At 40.9% G+C, this 15,697-nt stretch overlaps 1 long non-coding RNA gene across 2 annotated transcripts in view; it reads right to left on the bottom strand.

Moving 5' to 3' along the window:
* LOC138163386 (uncharacterized) overlaps positions 1–15,697 on the bottom strand; it is a 120,876-nt gene that overhangs the window by 73,212 nt on the left and 31,967 nt on the right. The window contains exon 3 of one of the 2 annotated variants that reach the window (XR_011168870.1): positions 370–474. The exons of the other annotated variant lie outside the window; for it this stretch is intronic. This is a non-coding gene — a long non-coding RNA (uncharacterized lncRNA). The remainder of the gene's footprint in view (positions 1–369; positions 475–15,697) is intronic. 2 annotated transcript variants of the gene reach the window in all.

The following is a 15,697-nucleotide window of genomic DNA, read 5'->3' as shown; positions in this document are numbered from 1 at the left end:
TTAAATGGTTCCATATGTGATAATAGGGATAGAGCATGGAATCAAAGGACTTGAATTCAAATTCTGTTCTGCTGCCTATTAGCTGTGGGACTCTAGGCAAGTCCCACACTTAAGTGCTTAATTGATTTATAAAGTTGAACTAAACAATTTTTAAGATTTCTTTCTGTTCTAGGATCTAGGTGATTCTAGGTATATTTTGTTGTTGAAAATCAAATTTAGAAGATTTGTATAATGTAGCCATAATAAAATACAGAGAAGTTAGTCCAATTTAGCATGTTGGAAAAACCCCCAGAGCATCTGGTTGCCCACTGCAGCTTCTGGGAGAGGAAATTTACCAAAAGGTAGATTTTTAACTCTTTGGAGTCCTACCTTTCAGGTAGGATGTGTTCCATCCTGCAGTGCTGGGTTAGACACAGTTTGGAAGGTCTAGCCTTCTCCGTGAGCAAGCATCTGGTAACTACAAGGTTGTTTATCCTGAAAAGAAATGGCATCATTGCTGATAAAATATTCATAAGTGAGTGTCATACTAATTCCTTAACCCTTCATCTTTTCATCTCTTCATGTCTTCATCTAATATTGCAAACAGGAAGATCAGAGAAATGCTCTTGTCATACTATACCTAGGTTTTAACAAAACATTTGACAAGTTATCCTTAAGGACAAGATGGAAAAAGATGAGCTAAAAAGCAGAACAATTAGGTGGAAAGTCTGAGTAGTAAATACAAATAATAGTCATTAATGATGCGGAAAGTGCTGAATTTGAAGGTAGGGACCTTGAATTCCAACCTTAGCTTTGTCTATTTTAGTAAATCATTTAATCTTCCTGGGCATCAGTTTCCTCATCCATAAAATGAGGGTGGGAGATTCAAGAGTCCCGTGAGTTCTCTGCTAGTTGTAAATACATGTTCCTTTGACAAATACCAACTCCGGGCAGAAGGTGGGGAGGGAAAGGGCTGGTTGGCTCTAGTAGAGTGCCCTATGGATGAGATGTTGGCCCTCTGCCATTCAATAATTTTTATTGATGACTTTGATGAAAGGCTTGCTTATCAGATAATCAGATAACAGGAAGTCAGGAGGGATAGATAACAAAAGTTAAGCTTCAGAACAATATCAACATGTTGCAACAATGGGCCAAAACTAACTTTTGAATTGTACCCGACAGGGAAGGGGAATGGGAAGAGAAGAACAGAGTAATGGGGCCTTATGGGTGTTGCTAATTAGCGGCAACCTAGCCTTAGAGAATACCTGTAGAAACAGGGAATGGGACAAGTCCAGAAAAGAAGTAGAGTAGACTGGAGTTTGTATTGGTTTAATTCAAAGGAAAGTGGGAATACTGATTTTAGTCCATGAGGTGGGAAATGGGGTCTGCCAATAGTTTAAAAAACAAGGGAAGTTAAAGTAAGGTCAACTGAGACCACACCATAAAGAGAAGCAGTAGAAGGCAGTCACCAAATGGTAGTTTGTAACTTCCTTGTCCAAGATGGTTCTCAGATAAGCCAGAGATCTGGGATTTTTGAACTCTCTTCACCAACTCTTCTAAATTTAGAATCTTAGAAAATTGCCTGAAACTCAGAGCAGTTAGGTGACTTGCTCAGAAGAAAGTCACAGAGTCAACAAGCTCCCAAATCAAGATTTGAACCCAGATCTTCCTAACTCTAAGACTAGAGATACACCACACTGCCCGGGTGCTAACAAGATAAAAATGAACAAGGCCCCTAGATTCTTAGGCATTCCTGTACTGGGTAAGAAGTTGGTGAGTATAACTGACCTGTAGGGACATTTCTAACTCTGGGATTATATGATATTTTAGCTAAGCTTTGTCCATATGCAGGGTCAAAGTGTAGATTTTCTATGTATAGGGTGAAATCAGAATTTCCATTTCTTACTCACAACTCCCACTAAAGTCAATTTGAGTCTGCAAGCCAAGTTTCATTTATTTATTTATTAGCATTCACACTCCCTTATGTGTCCCAACAAGAGATATTGATGTCCTGAGTTGAGAAATGCTTTGGTTCATTGACTACTGGGCTTTAGTTTAATGAAAAAGATTCCAAAGCTATGGCCCAATTTACAGTCCAATATGCCAGTGCTATCACAGGCCACAGAGAGAAAGCTCTCTGACATTTTAGCTCCCGTGGGCCTAAGGCATGAGGGAGGGAAATGACATTTATAAATCTTAACTGGAACTAGGATCAATCAATAGCAGGGGATTGCCAAAGATCTAGCCTGGGGTGAGGGTACTTGCTTACTAATAAGGCGTCTCCTCACTTTGGCACCCCAACTCCATTTACTTAAAGGGCTCCTTTCTCATCCATTCAGTAAGCATTTTTAACATCTTTTTGTTTTTATATCTTCATTTCCTAGTATAACCTTCTTCCCCTCCCCTACCCAGAGAGATATATTTTATAATAAAGGATAAAAAAGAAAGAGAGTAATATAGAGCTCAACAAAATTAGCCAACATCATTTAATTGACAGAGTCTTTTGCAAAGTACCCCATCTTTGTAAAAAGCGAAGGGGCTGGATTCTCTCATCTTTTTCCCCAGGGGTCAAACTCAGCTATTAGAGTTAAACAGTATTCAGTTGTACTTTTGATTGTGGTTGGGCTATAAGCATTTAATAAGTACCTACTGTACATTAAATGCTAGAAAAAATGTAAAGAAGCCACATTTCAGATCAGCCAATCCAGGAAGTGCCAGAGGACCCACAGTTAAGCTAGGCTAAAGGAACAGCAAAGGAGGCCAAAGAGGGGGACGATGGACTGGTTTGTGTGTTTGTGACATCTGGCCTGTTTCAGTGGGCATGGTGGCTCAGCTTGGAGACTGAAGGGTGGGTATAGAAGAGTAATTTCTTTGGAACAGTCCAATCAGAGCTGCCTCACTAAGAGCCCCAGATGTACCCAGAGTCAGTGACCCCCCACCCAAGAGCCATCAGGTCCCTACAGGAGCAACATTCTGACTAACTGATGAGTCCCAGCTCCCCTTCCCAAGGGGAAATCCCCTCAATATTCTTCACCTAGAGTCACCCACATAAAAGAACTGACAGGCCATGCTATCCCAATCATCTTGTCCTCCTTCAGGTATTACAAAAAATGCATACTTTTCACCCTGACTGCAACATATGGATCCATGATGGACTGAAGTGTGCTTAGGAGATGATATGGGACCCACCTTCCAGCTCCTTATACAGCTCTCTTGCTTAGCTGAAGAATACCTGTGATGAACAATAAAAACCCTGGGAAAGCCAGATACTTAACCTAAATCCCTTAAAAATGACCTAGCCACATGTTGAGAGCAAGAAATCCACAGCCTAAGTGTTCCACTTGTAAGGTCAGGAGAAAGGAAGGAAAGCCTCATCATGCTGGGTGGCTCCTATTATCCCCCATGCCAGACTTTGGGGAGTTTATGGATCAGAATTGCAGGCAGAGGATTGACAGACAAGGATAGATTGCAATCTGTATTGTTTCAGAGAATGCCCAGAAGGATGAGGTCACTGGCCCATTGGAATAAAACATTGGTGGAGTCTTTTTGGAAAGTCATTTAACTCATCATAAAACTTTCCAAAATAATCACATTCTTTGCCCCAATAATCCCATTACAAAGATTATAAAACAGATACAGCTATCCCTTCCAAGATATTTATAGCAACATTATTTGTAAACTTTGAAAATCTGGAAACAACTTGAATGCCCAACAACTGGGGATGGCTAAAAGAATGGGACTGTGTCAGTGTTATGGAATGAAGGACTCTAGAATTAAATCTAGGACTTGTAAACTCCCTTCCCTGTCACATGTTATCCATTCTTCCATAACTTTTGATCTCAGAGAAGGGCCTATAACATGGAGAGCTTATCATCAATCAGGCAGCAAGAATTCATTAAACACCTACTATGTGTGAGAGGTGCTGGGTATTCAACGACAAAAATTAAATAATGCCTCCCCTCAAGAGGCTTACATTCTATCAGGGGAAACTACATGCAGTCATGTAAGCAGATGAAAATATACACACAGTAAATAATAGGTGTTTTCAGGAGGGAAAAGGGAGTAGGAACTAAAGGCATCAGAAAGGTCTCCTGAAGGACTCAGCACTTGAGCAGAATTGGAAGGAAGGTAGGGATTCTAAGAGGTAAAAAAAAAAAAAGTAGTGAGTGCATTCTAGACCTTGAGGACAGCCTACACAGAGGTCCAGAATATCATTTTGGAGGAGTGGCAAGTAGACCAGTAAATACATGAAGGGGAGAAAATAGTTTGGAGTCAGGTTATGGATGCCAAGTTTAAACGCCAAATAGAGTCTGTGTTTGATCCTAGAGGTAAAGGGGAGCCCTTAAGGCTTCTGGAGCAGGAGAATGGTATCGTTAGACCTCAGAATCTGATTTATGGTGTGGTGACTTGCCCACAACCACTTAGCTCATTTAAGTCCAGGGAATGGTTTCACTCTAATTCAACCTCACTCCAAGGCTGAGCCTGCTCTCCATTATGTCATGCTTCTTCTAAAGCATGAAGGATAGATGACAAGGCTAAGGAATAAAGGAAATGTTGAAAATTCAGGATATAATAATTCAGAGAAAATGAAGAAAACAGAAACCATGGAGTAGCACTATATTGACTGATGACAAATATATATTATTACCACTACCATTACTACTACTACTAATAATAATAACTATTATTATTATATCATTTATATACCACTTTAAGGTTTGCAAAGCACTGTACATCATCTCATTTGATACTAGACCCTATGAGGGCAAGACTAGGTCTGATAAACTAGATTTCCTTTTTAGATTCAGTAGGCATATAATATATATAATATACATAATACATATAACTATAAAATAATATATTATACTATATAGATTACTATAAAATAATATATTATATATAATATATTAGTTATATATTGATATATTATATAATAATAAATATAATAAATTTTTCTTGAATTTATAGAATAAAATTAGACCAAAGAGAACATATATACACACACACACACATATATACAAATAATGAGATGAATAAACAAAGAAAAGCTAAGGGAGAAGAAACAGAGGGAGGAATTGACCATGAGCTACTTCAATAATTTAGGGATCTGTGGTCCTGCCAGGGTGGGTATTCCACCTACCAATGCTTCTTCAACTTAGTAGATGGTCCTAGAGAGTTGACATGGCCAAAAAAATCCATCACCCCACAGCTAGCTCGAGGATGAGCCACGCTGAGCTTAGCTAGGTTGGTCCTCAGTTAAGAGCCATCTTGTCCATCCTGGGCCCAGAGTTGACATTGTTCTAGTCAAAACTTTAAGAACCCAAGGTCACCTTTGTGCAACCATGAAGCATGAAAATAGTGACTTTAATAATAAAAATGGTAAGTTATAGATAGATGTATCCTGATGGTCTTTTTTTTTCCCTTAAGTTGCAGGGGTGTACTGTGGCTAGCTCAAATGGGATGACAAGAGCTAATTGTTAAATTTTCAGTGTGAGCATTTTGACTGAAATGGGCAAACGCTACAAATCAGGGCTAGATTTACTGTTTTGTTGATTGTCTAGACTTAAGAAAGCAATGGAGAAAATGTTAATACTAATAAAGATTAAACTTAAAAGTATGTCCTGGATATATGTGTATGTTTGTATATATATGCATATATATATACATGTATATTTGTGTTAATGTCTATGTGTGTGTGTGTGTATACATATATATATATATATATATATATATATATATATTCCCCAGAGGGGAATCCCCAGAGGTATTTCTCCTGCCCAACCTCTTCCTCTGTTTTCTCAGGTGATCCTGAACTTGGAAAGCAGGTCTGACAAAGCTGGAAAGGCTTCAGGTTTGGGCTAAGTTACACAATGTTTGTGTTACCTAAGGGCCAGCAAAGATAAGGGGGGAGAGAGGATGAACGTCATGAGATTGGCCCCTAGGGAGTGGATTTATTTTGACCACAGCAACTCAGAAACAATTTCCTAATGCTCTCATCCACAGCAGTGGTGGCCCCACCCACATCCATGAAATCATGGATTTTTGAAATGTTGAATCAATAATTGGAAGTATAACTACAATTAGCTCTGTTACTTCTTCAAGTTAACTGCTCAGGGAAACAAAACTAGGTGGATAAGAGTGCTATAGACTTGGATTCAGGAAGATTTGAATTCAAATTTTGCCTCACACTCTTAATTGTGTGATCCTGGATAAGTCATTTAACTTCTTTCTGCATCAATAAAACGGGGGTTGTAATAACACCTTCCTCGTAGAATTATGAGGATTAAGTGATATAGGCAAATTGTTTTGTAAACTTTAAATGATTTTTAAATGCTGGTTATTACAATTATTACAAGCTTAAATTTAGCATGAATTAGCAGAAAAAAAGCTCTGGATTTGAAGTCATCTGACCTAGATTTGAAGATCATCCCTGCTACTTACTACATGATACTATTCTAAATCTGTCAAAGGGTTTCATCTCCCATACTAAGGAGGTTTGTTTCTTTGTTCTCTAAGGTCCTTCCCGTTCTAAATCCTATGACCTTAGCCCTCAGATTAGTGAAGATAATTATATGATTATTATATGAAGACTATTAAGTATCTTAAGCTATTAAGTATTTGGCACCTTCAAGAACTCCCCTAGGGAAATGGGACAAGAGTCAGATGGGTTCCATTTGCAGGAAAGCAGCCAGATATGAAACTGACCTGAGCTGACCAGTCATCACAAATTGGCCCTTCCAGGGAAACAGCTCTCCTTCCCAGGGAGGTACCAAATGCAGGTACAGCTGATAACAATACCTCTGAGGGGAGATGCAGAAACAACATAAACCCCAGTCACCCCTTCCCAAAGATTTAGAGAAAACAGATTATCCAAGAGGAGAGGGTGGGGAACCTGCGACCTTGAGGCCACATGTGGCCTTCTAGGTCCTTGGGTACAAACTTTTGACTGAGTCCAAGTTTTACAGAACATATCCTTTTATTAAGGGGATTTGTTCTGTGAAATTTGGATTCAGTTAAAGGACCTCACTTGAGGACCTAGAAGGCCACGTGTGATTTCCCACACCTTGTCTATAGTCTAAAAGGCTGCCCAGAAGTCAAGAAGGATAAAGATTGAAAAAAGACTATTGGATTTGGCAATTAAGAAATCACTGCTAACTTTAGAGTGAGGAATCTCAGTTGAATGTTCAGGTGGGAAGCTAGATTGCAGAGAATTTAGAATCAAATGAGAAGAAAGAAAGTAGAAGTACATACAATAGATGGCTTTCTACAAGGAATTTAGCCCATGAAGGGAAGAAGGATATAGGATTGGGACTGCCAAGAATGATTGGATCAAGTAATGAGGGGGAATGTAGGCAAGTTTCTAGGCAATGGAGAGGAAGCAGTAGCTATAGAGAGATTGGTGTTTAGAGAAAGAGTAGGTATAAGAGGGGACCATCCATTGGAGAAAATGGGAGGGGATGAGTTAGGTGCAAACTGAGAGGTTTCCTTGGGCAATATGAGGGACCAGCTCTTCACATGAGACACAGATGCAGGAGGAGATAGAGGACGGAGACATCTGAGCAAGGTAAGAGGAAGAGAGGACAAGTCAAATCAATAAAGATTAATCATTTACTATGTGCCAGGCACTGTGAGAAGAAGAGGGAGCTCTCAGCAAAAGGCCTCAATTTTTTGAGTGAAGTATGGGATGAAAATCTCAGCTGAAAGGCTGAGGGGAAGGAGTTTTATAGGGGACTTGAAGAAAGATAAGAATGCTTGGAATAGTCCTTTCTGGTGAGTGGGTTAGAGAATTAATTAAGGAAGGTATAAAAGGATTGCTTTGCTGCAGTGAGGGCCCAGATGAGTATATGGCATAGAAATTTTTAGTGGATCCACTCAACACAGTATTGTGATTTTTCTCCAGCTCTGTTCAGCAGCACCTAAAAAGAAAGGAAAGAGGTAAGGGCATAGAGACCAAAGAGGGAGTGTTGTGTAATGACTGGAAGTTGTGGGTGGCTGGAAAGATGGTGGTATCCTTGATAAGAATAGGGAAATTAAGTGGAGAGATGAGTTTGGGGGTGGAAGGTGGGGAAGATAATGGATTCTGTTTTGTATGTAATGAGTTTAAGATGTCCATAGGGCATCTCAATTAGGATATCCAATAGGCAGTTGATGGTATAGGACTAGAGCTCAAGAGAGACCTGAGAGAACACTAAAATGCACCTCTGATGTCTGGGAGACATTTTGAAAACATTTGGCTATCTTGTCAGCCTAAAATCACTCACTACAGCAATAATCTTTTCCATATGGTAAACATTTGCTAGCGAATGTTATTCCCTTCCTAGGCTCCTGCCAAAGTGGACTTTTCAGTATTCTTCACACCCATCCTTCTTTTCTTGGCTCTGAACATTTGTTCCTTATCAGCCCTCTGGCTGGAATACCCTCCCCCACTTTGGCTCCTGATAGTAAATTCAACCATCAAGCCCTAGCTCATCTGCCCTCTTCTTAAAGAATTGTGGTCTCAGGGGTGGCTAGGTGGCACGGTGAGTAAAGCGCTAGCCCTGGAGTCAGGAATACCCAAGTTCGGTTCTGGCCTCAGACACTTAACACCCACAAAAAAAAAAAAAAACTAGCTATGTAATCTTGGGCAAGTTACTTAACCACAATTGCCCTCCAAAAAGGCAAAAAAAAAAAAAAAGAATTGTGGTCTCTTCCTTTTCCAGTGAGGCCGCCTGGGATAGGGATAGAGCACTAGACTTGGACTCAGGAAGACTTGGGTTCAAATCCCATCTCAAATACTGACTAGATGTACAACCTTGAGAAACACAGCCTCAGTTTCCTCATCTGTAAAGTGAAGACAATAGAGCCACCAATACTTAACTCACAGGGTCGTTTTGGGACTGAAATGAGAAAATGGGTATAAGGTCCTTCACAAACTTGAAAGGGTTTTATAAATGGCAGTTATTTAGTATTCCCTCCCAAGAATTCACATTGCTTTCTTTTTTTTTTCACATTGCTTTCTTTAGCTCAAAGCACTTAGAACATTCTCCCTTATATGGTAGTTATCTGCATACATGACTTAACTCTGCTATTAGACTGTCAGCTCCAAGAGGGCTGGAACTGAGTCTTACTCTAAATCCCTGCCTCCCAGAGAACCAGGACTTTCACAGAGAAAGCACTTACTACATGTTTGCCGAACTGAACCGAATTGAACATCAGTGTTTTCTCTTGGATGCAATCACTTTGGCTTTTAAAACCTACCTACTAGCCCCCATGCTCTATCCCCATGGTAATTGTTTTTATACTGTATTAATTTATACATTTTGATAGACCTGGAGGACTCTGGGACAGTAAATAGAGTCTTGGAGTATGAGCCGTGCAGGCTGGGTTCTGAGTCCTGATTCAGTAATTAATTCACAGTGTAAAATTCAGCAAGTCCTTTCCCTTTGTGGGGAAGGGGGTCAGGTTCTTCTCTGGAAAATGCAAAGGGTGGCTGTGTTGGTATCTGAGTTCTGCCCCATTATTACTGTATTGATGTGGTCCCTGGGTGGACGGCACGTCACAGTGGAAATGAAACTGGCCAGCAGTGATAGGAGACTTAAATCTTGTTGCTATCACTTTTAAGGAATATAGTAACCGCAAATATTTCCCATACTGAGAGCTGGCATATGAACCCCCAGGCACTCTCACCAGCATGAGTCAACACCAGTCCTGAGCCCTGACCTACATCACCCTCCTCTCCATCCCCCCCCAGCCCCCTAACCTGATCCTGTTTGACCTAGATATGAACCCTGTAAAAGCCCACGCCCTTTCACCCCAAAGGACTTGACTCATTTCTTCACCTCTTTTATCACCCCTTTATTTTGTGAATATGCCCCCTCCATAAAGCTAGCTGGCGTGTTGTGTGCTTCCTCCCCCAAAAAGAAATCCCCTCTAGATTTGTCATTCTTTTTGATTCCACATTCTGTGTTCTCAAACAGATTGCGACCCATCCCAGGGCTGAGAGCATGTCCCATGCTTTTCCCATGAGGTGGATGCATATTCTGCTTCTCTTCCCCGCCTCCCCTCCCCACAATGCTGTACTTCCTACTACAGCATTCTGGGCACTGCATACACACACTCGGAATTGTCGCTGGTAAGCCATGTTACCAAATGTGCTTTTTGTGCTTACAAAGCATTTTGGTTGTATCTTGCTGGGCTTGGAGAGAGCCTGAGTCTCAGCCAGCTCATCCCTCTAGATTTCTAGCTTCCCTCTTCAAGCTTGCTGCCAGACCTCTTACTCACAGCTGCTATCTTCCCTCCCTCCTCCCTTCTGCCTTGTGCTGGGCTTCAGGGTTATCTCTTCTCACTTCTCCCTCCCTCACCAGGAATGTGGTTTCTCCTTCTGCCCCCAAGCTACTGTGCTTTCCCTTAGGTAATCACTAAACGTCTGGTGCCTATTTCTAGAATTATCTGTCATGCATCCTTCCCTCCCTCCCTAACGCTTCTATCTATCAAGAAATCTAACCATTCCTTTATCTATTTCCCCTACTTCCTCTATCACCTAGAGTTTGTAAACAGCCCTTTACTCCTTGGACTTGAAGTCAGGAAGAACTGAGTTCAAATACCACCTCAGACTAGGGTAATGACTTAACCTCTCTGTGCCTCTGGGGCTTGACTCTATAGCTCCCAAAGTCTCTTCCAATTCTAAATCTATAATCCTCTGATCCCTTTGGGGCACTGAGATCTTCAAACCTGGCTATGTTCATGCAACCCTCAGATGGCCATACCTGTTTGGCCCACCAACAAAATTCTAACTAAATTTTGCCTTTTACAGTAATACCACCTCTTCTTCAGCTCCAATAGTGTGCTTCTGAACATGTGCAAGATAAGGGAACCCTCTTTCAGCTGAAAAGCTCTGCTCCTATAGCATCTAATAGCAGACCCTTCCCTTCCCAGTCTTTTGGGCATGCCTCCAATGTTCCTTCGAGGGGGCCTGGTCATCTGCTTCAGGAGAGGAATGTCTACTGGGTCCCCAAGAGAGTTAAAGTTGATTATAAATACCTATTTGGCATCTGCATGAGGCTGGAGAGACCCAGAGTAAGTCTTGTTTGATGATAACAGACCTTGGACTAACTTTTTTAGACTTAAGCCAGTCTTCTGATTCTGAGGTACTACCTGCTTCCACCAGTAGAGGGGGCAACCCTGGAGAGAAGCAAAACCTACCACACTATCTCTTCTCCCATGGCCCAGAGATTCAGCCTCTCTCCAATCCTTTGTGTCTCAATTAACTGCCTACTGATCTCACTTCTATACTGTGTCAACCAACTCACAAAGGATTTCTCCTGTCCCCTTGAAGGGAATAAATCCCTTGGGGTGACCCAAGAGTTTTAATCTCCCCAAAGTCTTTCTAGCTGAGGCATTAAAGTACAGCCAAGTCATGGGATCAGAGCTGAAAGGAGCCTCCCCTCAGTGGGTGTCTAGTCCAACCCCCTCATCTGAACCCCAGTGACTTGCCTAAAATCATATTAAGTGTCAGAGGGATGATCTGAACCCAAGTCTTATGACTCCCAGGTCCTCTCTTTCTGCACCATTCCACAAGTCCTGGATGTCCATAGGGCTCCTCTTTGGTCTGCTCAATAAATTCAATTCATCCAACAGTTATTAAGCACCTGCTGTATGCAAGGTTCAATGCTAGGCACTGGGATACAGAAAGATGAATTAGAAATAAGCCCTGATTTTACAGTCTGATAGGAAAGATAGGACACACACACAGATAGTTAGAGCACAGACTGGAACATGATAAGTGCATAGGAGAGGCAGTTTGGTGTAATGGTGAAAAGGCCAACTTTGGGATCAGGGAAACCTGGGTTCAAATTCTTCCTCTCACACATGGTGACTGTGTGACTGCCAGCAAATCACTTCCCCAGTTTATGCCTCCAGAAAGCTCTCAAAACTCTAAGATCACAGCTTCCTAACCTTTTCTTTTTTGTATCACAGACCATCTTTGGTGAAGTCTATTGACCCCTTCTCAGAATCATGTTTTTAAAGGTAGAAAATAAAAAGCATAAGATCCTAAAGGAAAATAAATTCATTGAGAAACAGTAATCAAAATTATTTTTTATTTATTAAATTATATTCTAAAATATCAAGCTATATTTGTTCAAAAAACAATTTCACAGATCCCTAATTAGGAATCCCTGCCCTAAGCAGCAAAAGAGTAGAGCATCTCCATTCACAGAAGACATTTGCACACCTGAATTTCTTCTCACTAATGAAATCAGAGGATGAGACACTCCCCTCCCACAATCTCCCCTTTCTACCCACCCCCCAAATGCATAGTAGAGATACAAAGTACCAGAGAGAGAAAAGAATATTTCCAGCTGGAAGAATCAGGGAGGGCTTCATGGAGGAGGCAGTATTTGCACAAAGGATGGATAGGCTTTCAGCAGCTGGAAATGGCCTAGGTCTAGGAGGAGGTGCACCAGGGATTCTGGGGGCAAGATGCTATAGAGATCCAATCCTACATGAAACTAAGACATGCCCAAAGCTGAGCAGAGTACATGATTTCCCTAGGCAAAGTCTGCCAGTTACACAAGGAACAGCTCTGTCTTTTCAAAAACAACACTGTTCCAAATGAATTATTAAACATGGGCTTTTTTTTTTTTTTAATTAAGCCAGGGCTGTTAACATCGTGATTAACTGTCATTCTTTCCCCGTCACACCTCCTGGGTTTTCTCCAAGATTGGTTTAAGCCTCGTGCTTGGCCAATAAAGGGAGCCAACAGGCTGGGTATTTATCTAAGCTGAGCACACCCTCTCTTGGCCCAGAGACCAGCCTTTGCCTCCATTGGTGCCCACCATGTTTAACTACAGCAGGCCCTCCAACAAAGAATGGAAAATGACTTCTTGGGTGCGGAAACAAAAATGGAAGCAGAATGCAGAAAGACGCAGGAGGCCAGATTGCAGTTTAATGAGAATGCCGAGAGCTACAGGGAATTAATTACTATCCTAAGTCAGCTTTGGGCAAACAATCTTGACTCGGGATGAAACCATCATTCCTCTTGAACGGGCTGCAGCTTCAATGAGATTCCAAAAGTCATAAATTTGACATTTCAAGGAGGAGGGAGGTTTAGTTTCCAAAGTCAGGAGATGGAAATAAGCTTCCAGCAATGCAGACTGCACTGGGGAGAAGGGCAATTCTAGAAATCTGAGGAAGCCATGCTTAGGAGAGAGGGTGGTGTGATGCAAAAAGGAGTCAGGAATGCTAGAAATAAGTCCCTCCCACTTCTGCAGTTTCCTAGCTGAGTGACTTTGGGCAAATCATTGCCTGCCTTTATCAGAATCAGCTTTTCCTCACCTGATAAATAAAAACAATATTTGCACCACCAGAATCTATGACCAGTTGTGGAGATAATGATATTGTGTTTTCAGAGCACTTAAAGGATTAGGAATTCAGGATAGGTCTGACAGAGAACCCTTTTCTCTTTTATAAAGCACTTTGGTCACTGCAACCCCAGGATCTAGAGACTTTTAGGAGCTGTGACTATACCTAAGGAGAGGTGATTAGCACTTTCACCCAGGGTGCTGGAATTCAGCAGACTCTTGACAACACTTGTAGTCCTACAACAGCCTAGAAAAACTGAGTTTAGGAAAAAAGTCACTGAAAAATCTTTTTAGAAAATGCAGAGAACAGAAGGAAAGCCAGAAAGAAGCAGGGACAAGCAGGATCGTTTTCAAAGCTACAGTTGATCCTATTATATACTTTCTTTCTGTCTTTATTTTTAACATTCACTTTTTAAAATTCTGAGTACCAAATTCTCTCCTTCCCGCTCGCCTCTCCACCTCTTATTGAGAAGGCAAGCAAAATGATATCCATTATGTTATACACTTAAAAAGAAAAGTAAGCTGTACATAAAAGGGATCTGCTGTTTCAAAGCTAGAGTTGATCGTTATACACTTTATTAACTTATTCTCAGCATTCACTTTTTTAAATTCTGAGTTCAAAGTCTCTCCCTCCGTCCTGCCCCTCCCCCCAATGAGAAGGCAGACAACATAATATCGATTATGTTATATGTTGTTGTTCAGTCCTGTCTGACTCTATGCTTTATATTAAAAAGAAAAGCAAACTGTACATAAGAGACCTATTTCAAAGCTACAGTTGATCTTATTGCATACTTTATTTTTAACATTCCCTTTTTTAAAATTTTGAGTTCAAAATTCTCTCCCTGCCTCATGCCCCTCCCCCACCCGCTGGGAAGGCAAGCAATATGAAATCAATTATAGCATATTCTTAGAGAGAAAAGCAAGCTTCACATAACAGGGACCTACAATTTCATACATGGCCCTCTTTTTCTGATCTAAGTACTAAACAATGTTCTTTTTATTTTCTGTTTAAGTTCAGAATTTTTTTAAAGAAACAAATGAACTTAGGATCTAGAGAATTAATCAGCAAGCATTTATTAAGCACTTACTATATGCCAAAGCCTATGCCAAGAACTTTGCAAATATCACTTGATCCTCACAACAAGTCTTCATGGTAGATGCTATTATGATACCAGTTTTACAGTCAAAGAAACAGGCATGGTTAAATGATTTGCCCAGGGTCAAACATCTGACTGTCTGAGGTCAGAGTTAAGTGACTTGCTCAGGGTCACACAGCTGATAAGTATCTGAGGCCAGATTTGAACTCTGGGCTTCCTGACTCCTGGCCCAGTAGTCTGTCTGTACTACCAATTGGCTACTTAGCTATATCCCCCAATAAGGCAGTGTTCCTGCATCTGTCCCTTTCCTGCTACTACTTTTCCAGTTGAATTTGTCCTAAAAAGTTCCCTTAAGAGCATGTCATATTGCTTGCCCCAGGACAAATTTCTATGCTTTTTGCCCCTGGTGAAATGATTGCTAGTTATGACTCTGGAATTTCCCCAAGGTCACATAGCCAGTAGTGGCAGAATTGGAAGTAGGACCCAGGTTCTCTGCCTTTAGGATTCACCTAAGGCTTCCTTTTCACACTTCTACATTGCCTCCTGAAGATCAAATTAGATGGTTTATGGAAAGTGCTGTGTATGACCAGAAAGCATCCTCTGAATGAAAACCATTACTGTGATTATCTAAACCAGCAGCATTTGAGAATTTCAAGATGGTCTTTACTATGTGTTGACTTTACAGACATCTCCTTTGCTTTTCTAAAAGTCTTTTTCATTGGTCATCATAGTGAAATCTAAGCCCAAATCAGTGGTGAGAAAGAACAGAAGAAAAACCTGGAAGAAGCACAGACAAGTAGCACAGCTTTGAGATACAGGTTAATCTTATTACATACTTTCAATGAAAAGCAACTGTACGAGCAAAGACTCGCAGTTTCATGTACAATCTCCTTTTTTCTATTTCACTCCATGTAGGACAATACCAATGCAATTTGGTATTTGTCATGTTCGGAGTAAAAATTAAAAGAGATTAATCAAGGACTGAGTTATTAGATGATCCAATATCCGTGAAGCTAGGAATGGATGGAGCTGGAACAGGACCTTGCACAGTATCTAGTTGTGTATCATTACTGAGTAACCATGAGGATGAGGAGGAAAGATAATAAGAGGACCGCACTTCCAGAGTTGTTGTGAGGATCAGATGACATCATCTTGGTAAAGTTTTTAACCATAGTGCTTGGGACATAGTGAAACACCAAGAAATACTTGTCCCCTTCTTCCTTCTCCCATTACTACTGTTGTTCATCCTTCATTCTCCAAGAGGACCAATGGCATCAGGAG

Source organism: Petaurus breviceps, unplaced genomic scaffold (assembly GCF_028583685.1).
Source record: "Petaurus breviceps papuanus isolate PSGF00001 unplaced genomic scaffold, PetGlider_PUasm1.0 188, whole genome shotgun sequence".
In the NCBI taxonomy this organism is placed as follows: domain Eukaryota; kingdom Metazoa; phylum Chordata; class Mammalia; order Diprotodontia; family Petauridae; genus Petaurus; species Petaurus breviceps.
Note: the sequence above shows the minus strand (reverse complement) of the source record. Positions and strands in the feature narration are given on the sequence as shown.